Source organism: Perissodus microlepis, chromosome 17 (assembly GCF_051167445.1).
Source record: "Perissodus microlepis isolate ML-2025 ecotype Zambia chromosome 17, ASM5116744v1, whole genome shotgun sequence".
In the NCBI taxonomy this organism is placed as follows: Eukaryota; Metazoa; Chordata; class Actinopteri; order Cichliformes; family Cichlidae; genus Perissodus; species Perissodus microlepis.
This window is the reverse complement of record NC_140477.1, coordinates 35,476,761-35,488,631: the sequence shown is the minus strand read 5'-3', so window position 1 is coordinate 35,488,631 and position 11,871 is coordinate 35,476,761.

The window sequence follows — 11,871 nt, the reverse complement described above, 5'->3', positions numbered from 1 at the left end:
TGTCTCTGTTTTTGTCCTCTTGTGTGTCCTTCTATTTTTCTGCCCTGCCTACTGCTTTCCCCCCAGTTTGTTGTCTTGTGTTTCTGAGTTACTGCTGAAGACTTTTCTTTTTCCTGTTTTGTGCAGTGTCTTAAGTTACTAGTTTTATACAAACAGTTCACACCAGGGGCCTTAAAGTTGCTCCCTGAATGGAATGTAATCACCATTAATGTTAGCAATTACTTCTGCCAGAGAGGTTGTGTTTTTGGTAGTGTTTGTGTGCATGTGTTTCATTCTGTCTGTAAATGTGGGATTTCAAAAAGTTCTAAATTAATTCTGGTAAACTTTGTAGAGTGGGGTGATGTTAAAACTCCATTAAAATTTGCTTTACATCCACCAAGGTCTTCAAGGGCAGCATAACTATTTATTGGTCAAAAATTGACAAAAAGCCTTAAACTTAGAAACTATGAGTGTTTGACTTCTTATCTCTCCTTCAAGGTCAGCAGATTAATCCGAAGGTCAAAATGATTCTATATAAATTAGATGTAAAGCTATTTAATTCTTACTCCCATAGTTTGTAATTACAACATATAGGCATAAGGCATATAGGGAATATAGTGGGAATGTCACGGTCCTGAGTCTGTGGACTCAGTGTTTTTCTGTTTGTATTAGTTATCTTTGATTTCATGATGTGTTTTGATTCTCTTGGGTTTGATTTCTGTCGCTAGTATTCCTAACTCCCTAGGTCCTTGGCATTTCTTGTGTTCTCCTTCTTAGGTCGTGGTTCTGTGTTACTTCTGTTAGTATACAGTCATTTCTGTCAGTGTGTCTCTTGTTCTGTCACTGTATCCCCTAGTTTAGTCCACGTCTGTTCAGTTTCCTGTTTTACTTTGAAAGTCTGTGTACTATATCAATGTGTTGAGTTTTGCCTCCCCTTGTCTTGTCATGTCTGATGAGTCCCAGCTGTGCTCTCCTCCTGTTTCACATTCCCTAATCACCTCAGTATGTATTTAAGCCCTGTGTTTTTCCCTGCCAGTTGTTGTGTCCTCCACGTTTGTTGTGTGTGTATTCATTGTCGGCTACCTTCAGCATCTCCAGTCTAGTTAGTTTAAGTTGTTGTTTATGTATCGCCAAGGGTGACTCACCAGCAAATAAAGCTGTCGTTTAAGTTAGTGTTTTGTCTCCAAGTCCTGCACGTGGGTCCAGCCACTGACAGCCACACAACTCATCGTGACAGGGAATTTAAATATCACATTACTTTGGACCTCTTACCTCTTCTTCAAGGTCATATAAAGTCAAACTTTCATGAAATGCCTTTTATTTTTAAAACATTAGACATGATTTACATCCAAATATCATGTCACCTTTGACCTCTGACCTCACTTTTACATTTCTGGCTTCCTGTCATGTTGATCCCAAAATGTGTCCTATCTTTAAAGAGAACCTTGACTAGAGAATGAGCTGCCTAGAAATATACTGTAGTATCATTTTATATAATAAACTCAAGTTATTCATGTCCAGTTATTTACAAATCAATACCTATTATTAAGTTCCTACTCCTACATAATGTTTATATACGAAATATTCTACTATTGCCTTAAAAGTAAATAAAGCCGAGGGAGTGAGCTTTGATGTCAAAAAAATGGTCATCATTAAAAACGGTAGTCAACCAACCACCAGGGGCTGACCCGCTGGCTACCTATGATGTCTTATTCCATTGCACTGTTAGCAGCATTTCTATAAACAATAATTACATTTCATTATATTTTTATTCATCCATTTTATGTTGTACAGGAATGATTATTCACTAACATTTGAATATATCACCACATGCTCTTTTAGCTGGAGTGTGGATATGGGACTCCAGACTGCAAATCTGCTCCAACAAATGGGAGTTTCGCCTGCTGCAAAGAAACTGCCCTGTTCTTGTCATCGTTTTTCACACCACTGACTGTTACCTGGTGACATATCCGCCAGTCAATAAGACCCAAACCATTTTTTAGCATTTTTTCCCAGTCAGTAGGAATACAGTATTGTGTAAAAGCCAGCCATCATTTCTTCATATCCTGCTTCCAAGGAGACTTTATTTTTATGTCATTAGCATCCTGATGCAAAAACACATAATTTGTTCCCATTTCTTCAGTTAAATCTTTTTTCTTTTAAGACTAAAAATAACAGAATTTGACAGGCATAAAATAGCATTTTAGCACCAACAAGATGATTCCCAAAGAGCTTCTTGATAAAAACTTGGCATATCTCATCATGGGTGTGCAGTAGAGGACAAAAGAAGAAGTGGAAGGCCCAAGATTCTACAGCATCTGAGAGTCATGGCATTAAGAATCGGGAAAAATCTCAGCAAAGAATATATATAAACAAGAGGTCTTATGTCAATATGTATGGAAGAGTTTGGGAGAGAGGACACAGCAGAGAGTGTCTACAGATATGGTGAAGGGTCTGTCTGCATTTCAGTCAGTGAGTTTGAGGGGATCTTTTAAAATTGACAGAATTATTAATGCAGAAAAATACAATCAGATTTTGAGCCACCATGCAGATCCAGACAGTACAAAGTAAACCCATAGACCACTGACCCCACCACATGCTGTTGAGAATCATTCCTCTAGAAAAAGTAAAAACAGGCAAACAGGCTGAACTGCACACCTGAGCAAGTCAAGTCAGCATCAGACACGAGTTAGAGGCAACCACATTTTTACTCTCTAGCTTTTAATTGTGACTGAGTTTTGTTTTGTTCTATGTGTGTGTTTGATCTACTTTTTACTTTTTTACTATGTACAGCACTTTGGCCAACCTGTGTTGTTTTTAAATGTGCTTATTGATTGATTGATTGATTGATTGAACGAACCATAAGATAGCTGTGGTTGATCTGCCCCAAAAAAAGTATTATTCCAAAGTATAACATGTACCTTGACCAGAGATGGGGTACAGTAGCATCTTTATGCATGGGATGGTCCAGCTTAAGACTTTAATTTGTGGCATTTCTGAATTTGAATGCATGTTTTTCCAGTAAAAGCACCAGCAGATGAACCTGACTGTACTATCTGAAATGTTGAAGCCTTAAGTTTGGCATTTTTGTCTGTTTCTCAAACAACCCATATTCGTTCAGACCTTTTCTAGTTTAACTGGGGCCCTCAGAATCTGAGATGTAGCTCTTAGGTATTTTGCAGTTTTTCTAAGCATTGCACAATCTTACCTTGGGTTGGATTTGCAAGAATGTCCACTTCTGGAAAGATTATTGCCCTGTATTTAGACACACCTGAATACACCAGCTGCTACTTGTCCTCTTAAAGTGAGGATGTGCTTAATTTTTCTAATGTTATTTTAGTAAGGACTATATATACACTGTAACCTTGGGATGCATTGCACACAAACAGATGCTAACATAGTTTGTGAAACTAACAGTCATTGAGTTGATTTTATTCACTGAGAAAACTTCATTAAGTTAACCAGACAAGCATAAAAAGAAAAATTAAAAATGTCACAAAAAATATTTGAAAAATCTCCAGGAAGCATCACCGCTGTAAGAATAGCTAAGAAGTTAAATTTTATTTATATAGCGCCAAATCACAACACTATCACAAATCAAGACTGAACTTCTTAACTCAAGGCCCTTTATATTGTGAGATAAAGACCCTAGAATAACACAGAGAAAACCCCAACAATCATATGACCCCTTATAATCAAGGGCTTTAGTGACAGTGGGAAGGAAAAACTCCCTCTTAACAGGAAGAAACCTCCAGCAGAGCTAGGCTCAGGGTATTTACTCTGAAATATAGAGAAAGAAGAAGAAGAAGAAGAAAAAGAGGACTCCAAACCTTTCCCAATAAGTCAGAGGTTTGTTCCTTAATTTTAACATGAGCTGATGGTTTTTTCAGCAGTTTGAATAGCTCTTGTAACATCTGTAAATACACTGTAAAATGGGGTTGGAGTGGATAAATCGCTAAAGAGCAGCAAGTCCCAAAAGTAGCACAGATCACATGTTAGCCAGAACTCACAGTATGAATCAGGTTTGCTACTTTGATGCAAGTTATTTTTCCCTGCTACAGTAGTTCTTAGGGTTCCAAGACTTTAAACCCTAGTTAGTCCTGCTCTAATATTGGGCATTTCAACATGGCACATAGAGTGACTCATATTTGGAACCAGCCCCCCACAATCATGGAAATAGAGTAACTTCATGGTCAGGCGTAGACACTGGCCGCCAATCTCCTTTTGATGGGAAAAATGATTTCTCTGACCAGTTTCTGGAGTTTGCAGATGAATCAGTTTCAAAGAGGACGCTGTACCAAAATTTCCAAAATTGGTTGCCAATTACTCTGAGCCCTGAAAACATGCTACCCAAACCTGAAAGAGAATGTTTGCTTTAAAGCAGAAGTTGTGCCTTACTACTGCAACTAACATATTTCAAAGGGTGCAGATTTTATTTTGAAAGTCAGTGGTCTTTTTCCACTTGGTGAGGAGTTTGTAAGTTTTTGGAGAGAAGTCGGCATCTTCCATGCAAGCTACTGGTGTCATGTGTAGGCTGTGTGTAGGCAGGAGTGGTGAAATGGAAGACCTAAAGTGCAGACTCTGGAGACAAAACGTGAACTCAAAAATAATAAACTTCAAAATACAAAGAATAAACTGAGGCAGGGCGCCAAAACACAGCATGAATGAGGATGGATCACGACACAGAGAAACACAAGGCTTAAATACACAGAGGGAGCAATCAGGGAATGAGAGACAGGAGGGAAACACAGCCGGGGCAAATCAGGGCTAACGAGACAAGGGAAACAAAACCAGATATGAGACACGGACTTTCAAAGTAAAACAGGAAACATAACCCAGAGATGTGGACTTGACAAGGGGACACAGCAGACAGGGGAGACAGAGCAACTAAGAAACACAGACAGAAACCAGAACATTAATAAAGAAACCAAAAGACTAGAAACAATAAATAATGGCAGAATCAAAGTACAATAGTAAAGAAAACTCAAAACTCTGGGTCAGCGACCCAGGTCTCCTAACGACTGGTGACCGAGGCTACCAACAACTGCAAGGAGGCTTTGCAAGCAATTTCACCCTAGCAACCGCCAATAAACGTCACTGATGGGTATCTATGCCTGTGTGACTAGGGCCCAAGTTAAAACCTGGGTAATTTATTTTTAACAATTCATTTTAAAAGTTACTTAATAACTACAGATATACTATACATCTCTGAAACTTGTGAGTGTTTTATAGGGGCTGAAGCTATTCAACTCTTGAGCCAGATAAGAGTGCTGTTCTTGCTAGAAGTAATTATATTACTGCTTATTGGAGAGGAATAACGTCACAATTTTTGCACACTGTCAACACGTTATTCTTCATTTGATGCATAATTAGCTGCCGAAGCTTGCAGGCGTGCCTCCTCTCAGTCACACGGTGTCCTTCCTCTGTTAGTAATATTGTGGGGAATTGGTGGAACTTTAATTTTCAACTTGAGTGCATTTGCAGTAACTAACTGGTGTGCACTCCCCTCCTCACACAGTCAGCTCACTGTCAGTGTGTGTAAACAAAGCAGGACTCTTCATAGACATAACACTTGATAGCTCTGTTGAATTGTCATTAATAATATGATAGTGGATCTAAAAAAAGAGATGAACTGACTGAAGTACTGCTGCTGTGGCATTTCTCACAACTTCAGAGACCTGCCTAATTAATATGAGCAAGGGTGTGTTTCTTAACCTAGTCCACTTAGAAAACTCTAAAGAACTGCTCTCTTAATAGGCCTGACTCACTCTTGTACGCTGCTTTGCTTCCCAGCATGTGTCTTGTCACATGTGCTGGCCCAGATAGCAGTTTACAGCTAAAATGCTGCTTATTTACTATGGCCTCTTAGAAGTGACACAGTGATGCTTTTTGAAGTTTCTCCCTGTATTTTTGTCTTTCATTCTATTGCTAATGCATTGCTCTACAGAATTTTGTACAAAAAAGTATTGGACTATAGTTGGTTATAAGAAAAAAATAAGCTCTCTTTAATTATGTGAGAAAGAATAGTTAGTTTGACAAGTTGGCCTGTGATGTGAACTGTTTCCTCCCATGAATTAATTGCTATTGGCTGAAAGCAGTGACCCACACGAAAATGGTCTGCTCCCTGAGCAAAGGGCATCTAACAAGGTGACCCTGACTCCAGGCTTCGCTTTGTGTTCATTTTCCCTTCACTACTACTCACCATGACATTTTTCTGGTGGCTGTGGAGGTCAGTCATGCATGACACAAGATGATTTCCTAATGAAAATAACCAATAGAAGCTGGGTAAAACATAAAGGCATTGATTAGTATTTGGTGCAAAACTGGTCATCCACCACATGATTAGAACTTCATCCACTAACTGAACTATTCGTACAGCACAAATTAAGATGTATCAGACCAGGCTGGTACATTTGTCCAGTCTTCCATTATCTGGTGTTGCTGACTTTATAGCAACTGTACCTTCAGTTTCCTGTTCATATCTGACAGGAGTGGCACCTGCTGCTGTTGCCTACCTCCTTAAGGGTTAAATGTGTTGTACATCCAGGTAGGCTCATTGGCATAAATTGACTGTAATGAGTGTAGCCTTTCTGTCAGCATAAATGTATCTCACCTTTCCTCTTTCACCTCCACCACCAACAAAGAGAACCACCACTCAGTGGATATTAATCAGACCATTTCTGTAAGCCTTAAGTCCACTAAATGCATGCTGATTGGCTGTTTAAATATTTGCTGCCACAAGCAATTAATAAACTGTCTGGTGCAAGCATATTTCATTTAAAACATTTTTAACTCATTGCAATTATCTGAGATCTGTAGTTACTTTAAATGATTAGTTCAAGTACAAAACCTCTGCATTAAATTACCCAAACAGCACAGAGACAGTTTAACTGTGCTTCCACTCATTCTCATGGACACAGGTGTATAAAAATCAAGCAAACTGTTTAGCAAATATCTGGGAAAGAACGGGATCGCTGTCAGGAACTCAGTGAATTCCAGTGTTATAGGATGCCACCTGTGCAACAAGTCCATTCATGACTTCTTTTGGACTCCCAAATTTGTGGGAACAGTGTGGGGCTGGCCCCTTGTTCCTAATACACATCAGTGTAAAAAGCAAATGTCCTTAAAGACATGGATAAGAGAGTTTGGTATGGTGTGGAAGAACTTGATTGGCCTGCACAGAGTCCTCGTCGTAAACCCGATACAGAATAACTTTGGGGATGAATTAGAGCAGAGATTGTAAGCCAGGCTTTTTTTGTCCTCATAACTTCATTATTTAAAGTTTCTGGATGTCTTCTTGACCTCATTAATAGGCTTCTGGATGAATGGTCAAAGATTCCCACAAACACACTCCTAAACCTAGTGGAAAGCCTTCCCAGAATAGTAGAACCTGTTATAGCTACAAAGGGTGGCTGGCATCATGCTACCATTATGGATTAACAATGGGACTCAAATTCTGCCACAAGCACACTTAAAATATAGAACTTGGGCTATTACTCGAATCTAGAGGAAGATAGTACAAAAGCACTGTCATAGCCTGGCTGTAGTGCAGCTTTATAATATATTTATTAATGCTAATTAGATGACATCATTATCAGAGGCAGAATTTGTAATTGTGTCCAAAGTGCAGCCTGATATTAACCTCTCAGACTAAACATTGTTCCCAAATGTTAACTGTGAAGGCTTCATCAGGAGGAGAAATGCCATCAACTTCTCAAGGTCACCTGGTAGAGCAGCGCAGAAACGCACCCCATGGCCACCAGACTGCAAATTGCCACAAAAAGTCTCCTGTCCGCATAGCAAGGCTTCCTAATGGGCTGTTTAATGAGACCATCAAATGCAAATGGGACCTTAGTTGTGAGTCTTGAGCACCCAGGCAAAGCATTCTGCTTGAGAGTGTGTGGGGGTGAATATTCCACCTCTGCAATTTTCCATTCAGCTAGTAGACATAACACTTGGCTCCAGAGTGATTACTGTGGGAAGCTCAGACTGGTGTTATTGCACAATGATAAGCACTGCTGTCACAGTAATCATAAAGGAAGACTCAAATCCCAGCTGATCAATAGCTAGCATCTTTCTCAGTAGCCTATTTGCGAGTGTGTGTGTGTGTGTGTGTTGAATCTCATTTGTAATATTTAGCAGTGCTAATTCTTGACACAGTAATCCACCATCTGCTCACAGTCTGTTTAGAGTCAGCCTTCTATTTTTCTTACCTGGGGAAAAAATGCCTCATCGAGTCTGTATAGATAACCTCCCCACTGGAAGCTTTGCCAGGCCAGAAGCGCTTGTTCACTTCCATCATGTATGAAGACACAGACATGTATATTAATTTATTATGTTAATTATTTTTATGTTCATTATATCACTGTATATAGTGAGAGATGGTAACAACAGCTGTTCATAAACATCAAACAAATAAAATAAAAGTTTCATTTTATTAATCTGCTGAGATGATGCTCTGTACTTGTCATGATGCCTTAGACCACGGGGGCCCCGGCAGTACCCATCTAGTACTGAAGGTTGCCTCTTGGTGTATTGGCATGCTAACACTTGCTTATTAGCTCTATTAACCCAATGTTCAATTCCATTAAATAACATTTTATCTATACAGCACCAAATCACAACAACAATTGGCTCAATGACCTTTATATGGTAAGGTAGACCCTACAATAATACATACAGAGAAAAACCCAACAATCATGTGACCCCCTATGAGCAAGCACTTTGGCGACAGTGGGAAGGAAAAACTCCCTTTTAACAGGAAGAAACCTCTGACAGAACCAGGCTCAGGGAGGGGCGGGGCCGTCTGCTGTGACCGGTTGGGGTGAGAGAAGGAAGACAGGATAAAGACATGCTGTGGAAGCATACACATGTACAGATGATAAAGCTCAGAAGATCTCTTGACGTTAGGTAAATGGGTAAAATAACACAATAACAGCTATATCCATTAAATATCAAAGCAATATTATCTTAACCTAACTTGTTATCAGCATTGCTGCTAATAATGACTTCTTATTACTTATTTAGGTCGCTCTAAATGGACAGCAGCTAATGGTTAAAACACAACTCTACATTACAAATAACTGTGGGCAAATAAACTGATATAAAATGTATGCATTTCCAACATTTCTCCACAGTTTGTAACTATAAGCCAAAAATTGACTTTGTATGCCATGTTTCTGTCTGTATATCAACGTCTTGGCAAGTAGTGAACAAAAATGAGGTATTTGAATTAGGTTTGTACCCAGAAAACAACCTTAACTGCATGTTAATTATTGTTACCATGGCATCAAGGTAAGCTAAGTCCAACATGTTTTAGTGCATTTTCACAATTATACTTTCAGGACGTTTCAGGATACAAACCCTGACACAGGGTTATGCACAGGTCAGTCTTGGTAAACAGAAGTTATTTTTAGAGGTTGTAATTCTCAGTTTCAATGGTTCTTGGTCTTTGGCTCTGCAGGATGGAACTGATGACACCACTGTCATCGAGTGCAAAGATGTCACTCGACGTCTTCATGGATGCTGTAAGGAGAGATGGCCTTCGACGAGGCATATTTAAATATTAATGGCAATTAAAAGCTCCCTTTTCCACAGCTTTCAACGTCCTCTCTTTCCCACAGATATAATAGATATTACTGGCCTGGTGAAAACCTGTTATTTGCTGAATGAACAAGCAGGAGGTAATGAAGATGGTGCTATGTTATCAGCAGCAGCCCTATAGTTCATTAATGGATGCTTAAAAAAACAAAAACAAATGGACTCTTGGAAAAATGAAATAGATTTTCTATATAATATCTGGACAAAGTATCTGCAAACTTATTCAGATGGATACCAAAAACCACAAGGCACAGCCAAGCTGACTGAACACTTATCTCATTAAGATGAGTGACAAGCATCCACCACAAGAATTCCACCCACTAAGGGCAGGAAAGGTTGAATTGTAGGACATGCAGATTTTTTATTATATTAAGGTTTGCCTTGAAAACTACATATTGAAATATGTAGATATGGCCAAAGTTGAACTTTTAAAAGCTTCATAGACAATAAATTAACTTCATTTTATTCTTAGTAATTAACTTTATTTGGTTCATTAATGGAGATTAAGACTCAACCTTACAAGTTTAACAATGGAATTGTGCCTGAACTAAAAAACCAACAAAGAAACTTACACACAGATCAGAGTGTGACCACAGGGTGCAGAGGCTCACCTAAAAGGCAACGAGCACATCTCCCCCAAATCCAAAATCTCAACAATAGCAGGGTGGTATCACAGTCTAAAACCTAAAAACGACATAATTTGGTAGTGTTATAATAAGCCAAGAGGTCACCAAAGTCAGAGATAGTTCATCTCAGGACTTCACTAAGTTCTAGAGCTATTAGGACTAGTGATAAAGTGAGTGACAAACTCACTCACTATGTTGGGGTGGGGGTGGATGAATGGGTCAACAAAACATTGAACTTCAACACAGAAGGTGTTTGGTCTCCCATTTAATCATGAAAGCCCTGTAACCTTAACCACATCGTGGTAAATATGACAACACGTGTTCGGTATCTTAACCCAAACCTTGACTGATCGTTCATTTTCTTCCATTTATTTAGGGTTATAAATTGAACAGGTGGAACATATGCCAGCTATCATGAGGCGAAAGGCAGGGTAAACCCTCAACAGGTCAGGAGTCTGTGACAAGCAGGCAACCATTCACACGTTTATATCTATGGTCAATTTAAACTCCAATTAACCAAACTTTGATCTTTCCTTCATCAGTAACCAGGTTGCTTTTGTGCCTACAGTACTGTGCAAAACTGGACCCATCCCTCATGTTTTGATATTTTGCTAGGAAATGGGAAATAGGTGGACCTATTTATTGAAACATGTTCAAACATACACGCAAACACAGATTATCAAGCAGAAACTTCATTTAGCAGTTACTTTCTCGGCTCCCCTGATCACAAACAGGTAGGTCTGCATGTTTCATCTGGCTGCACTTACCCTTCATGGCACAACCCCAAAGTCAACATTTGGTATGACCACCTTTATTCTTCAACACAGCCTGAACTCTCTTAAGCAAGTAACGTGTAATTCTGTCTTGAAGGACTTTACAAAACTCTTCTTTGGATGTTGGCTTTGGTTCTGTTACCTCACAAGATGATCCAATCCTGTTTCAGTAATGTTGAGCCCTGGTCTCTGGGGTGGCCAATCCATGACCGATGTTCCATTATCCAAGTATGCATTTACTCCATTGCCAGTGTGTTTGGAATCATTGTCAAGCCATGGACAAACAGACACTTTCCAGATGGTATTCCATAGTGGATCAAAATCTAACTGTACTCTGTGTTCCTAACTCTATTTAGAAAGGCAGCCCCAAACCATGATAGAGCCTCCACCATGCTTTACACACAGCTGTAGACTCTAACTGTTGGACCTCTCTTCAGACCTCCTCTGTACATATTGATGATAATTTAAACCAAAAAGTTACATTTGGATTGATCACTTTCTGTTACCACTGATTTTTAGTCCAGTTGCCTTTCTTAACAATTGCTTCTTGACTGCTACTTGACCACTGAGACCATCACTGATGTGGCTTTAGCAAAAAGCAGATGGATCAGTGGAAGGGCCAGAATCATCTCTTAGGTCCTGTGTCAGGTCTTTGCTGTTTTTTTCCTATTTCTCTCAGATATTGTTCATCTGCTATAGATGTTTTATTACAGCTATCTCTTCTTCACACTGAAGACCGTGTTGACATACATTAGGTTTTCAAATAAATACTATTTAGTGGCTGTCAGACTGTGGTATCGTTGGCATATTTTATAGATACAATGAAAGAAATGGGAAACATTAGAAATTCTATGTATTTATTTATTTATTTATTGGCAGGCTGCTAGTAACAA